At 32.2% G+C, this 2,953-nt stretch overlaps 1 pseudogene; it reads right to left on the bottom strand.

Annotated features, from left to right (window-relative positions):
• Positions 1-1,780, bottom strand: LOC110715402 (annotated as a pseudogene).
• Positions 1,781-2,953: the final 1,173 nt, after the last annotated feature.

Raw genomic sequence — 2,953 nt, 5'->3', positions numbered from 1 at the left:
GATAATTTTACACAATACATGACATTACTTATTTAATTTACTTGTATATCTTCAAGAACCTTGATATATTCTATATCACATGTAACAAATTTAAAAATGGAAATAAGGACAAAGTCCATGATTATTTAATATTTGAACCTACATACATTTTATTTGGCACCACATATAATACCTTATACTTCATATTAATTTTGAGAACGACTTATCTTAACCTTAAAACCATTTTTCATACGAAGAAGTATAGAGAGATCGAGGACAGGATAATATCCTTGCACGGTCTCTATATTGTAGTGTTGGATGATGAAGGCAGCTATAATCTTCATTTGGGTGAAAACCATTTGCTTTCCCATGCAAGTCCTTGGCCCTGCACTAAACACCGCAAACTTGTACGATGGCTCACGTTTAATCGTTCCACCTTCAGTTATCCACCTTTCAGGCTTGAACTCGTTGCAATCTTCTCCCCATATTGATTTCATCCTTCCCATCACGTACGTGTTATATGATAATTTCTGTATTTGGATTCACTTGATGACCACTAGGAAGGGTGTCTGGCTCAACTGGTGACTTGTGATTGTATACTAATGCTGGATAAAGTCTTAATGATTCACATATTGTAGCATGAAGATATATTAGCTGGTCGCTAAGCTCTTTAAAGTTGCTTAGAAACCTATCATAGTTATTGTTTACTTGTATCATTGTTGCATCAAGCTCCATTTTTATCTTGTTAACAACTTGTGGGTTGTTTGAGAGGATGTAAAAAAACCAAGTCAATTCAGTACTTGATGTCTCTCCTCCGGCTAGATAAAAGCTTGAAATTGTATCTCTTAAAAATTTATCATTGTCATCGTGGCTCTTTGACCTAATAGAGTTTTCATCGGTATCCATAAATAAGGTCAATAGATCTACTCTACTTACCTCTATTTCATTATCCTTTGGCTTAGATGTTGCATTCCTCATTTCTTCTCTCTTCTTATTTATGCACTTGTAAATAAAGTCATCAAGGATTTCCATTGCTTGCTTAACCTTCTTTTCCGCTCCTACGTTTAACCACCTTTGGAATTTCCATATGCATGTTGGAACAACATGACGAAGGAAAACACCATGCTCGCCATCAGACACCGCCTTTAAAAGTGGAAAATCAGGCAAATCAATTGAAAGAGATTCTGGATCATGGTCCATCATGATCTTACTCATTGTATCATACATGAACCTTAAGAATACGTCTTGTAGGTCAATCTCAATCACGTGCTTAGAAACATGTTCAAGGATGGGAATGAGTCCATTCTCCACTTTATTCCACGTTACATTGATCAACGAACGATGGAATTGAGGATGATGGAGAAAAGAATGAGCCACATTTCGATGGTAACTCCATATATCTGAATCCGAATTAAGGATTCCATCTCCGAGGCCCTCAAAGATTTCTTTAAATTTGGAACCTTTAACATAATTTTCAAATTTTTTGCTATATATATGGTTAAGGTTAGCAGGATCAACGGTTGCAAGAATGTGCATGTTGGTTAACCAAGGGCCTATAAAATGGAAGGTCATGTTAGAATTTTCCATAAGATGAAAAATAAAGTCATTAATATTATGGACGTTTTTGAGGAGTGCAGGAAGCATCCCAACAAGGGGCCAATTAGTTGGGAGCCCATTTTTGTTGCGAAAGAAACAGTAAAATAAAGCAAACAAAAGGAGGATTAGTGTATTGATCAACATGTAATAACCCATTAGGAAGTACAATATGTGTTTAGGTTTTGCTTGTTTGGTAGGAGTTTGGTTTATGAATTATATGGCAATGTACGTACTTTTATGGACGAGATTTTTGTAATATTAATGGTGTAGACAAAATATTAATGTAACATGTAAGATTAGAAATGCTATTATTATCACGTCTAAATCAAGTGTATTGTCAATATACCGTCAAAAAAAAAAGTGTATTGTCAATATTAATATGAGTAATTTAATGAGACGCAAATAAATGTATATAGCTAAACTCCCACCTACTAATACGTTTTCAAATGTGTTTAATTCACCTAATAGTTCTGAATTATTTTTTAAATAAGAAGATAAAATATTTATGCTTATTTTTTAGTGAAATAGGTTAAGCTAAGACACAAACTTTCTAGTAGGCACACTGATGACGATCTTCTAAGGTCACAAATTCACAACATAATATCATTTTTTTTTAATTAAGAAGGGTAAACAAGAAGTATTTCTTTTTTTTGGCAATATAATTCAACTGCCTCCGTATTTTATTACTTGCTCCATAAAAGGTAGTAATATAAATTTTGAATATATGGATGTAAGCAGTGACAGATTTAGAATTTTCGATAAGAGGTAGTAATAAAATACGGAGGGAGTAGTAGACAAGGTTGTTAGGATTGGAATCCTACCTTGGATCGATGAGGTGTGTGGGATCAAATCGATAGAATCGGATCGTAGGATCGTAAGATCCTACTTAATAACGAATAATCTATAACTTTATACTAAAGGCGAAACCAGGAATGACACATGTCATCTCGTGGTTAAAAAATTTTCCTCCAAAAGTTTTTTTTTTTTAAATTTTAATTTTTTTGGCCAAAGCTTCTTAAAGAAGTTTTTAATACAAACTATGCTATAATATTTCATTTCCTATTTGATAAGAATATTCTATTTGTACACATTCAAACAAAGATATTATTTTTTTATACAATAATATGCAATAAAAGTTTGCTATCTATAACCTTGTAATGTAATTCATAGTTATTTTTATTAGTCGTGCATACATTATTCTCTCTGTTTTCTTTAGCGTGATAAATTTTAATTTTTATTTATTTATTTATTTCTATAATTACAGAACTTTCATCCTATTTTGCAATTAGGTATAATTTTTTATAATTAAATAATAGTGTTAAACTAATGATAATTATTAAGTATTAAAAATTCCCGTGCATGGCACGGGACTTAACCT

The sequence above is a fragment of the Chenopodium quinoa genome, unplaced genomic scaffold (genome assembly GCF_001683475.1).
Source record: "Chenopodium quinoa cultivar QQ74 unplaced genomic scaffold, ASM168347v1, whole genome shotgun sequence".
NCBI lineage: Eukaryota > Viridiplantae > Streptophyta > Magnoliopsida > Caryophyllales > Amaranthaceae > Chenopodium > Chenopodium quinoa.
The sequence above is the reverse complement of the archived record's forward strand: the minus strand, read 5'-3'. Positions and strand labels throughout refer to the sequence as shown.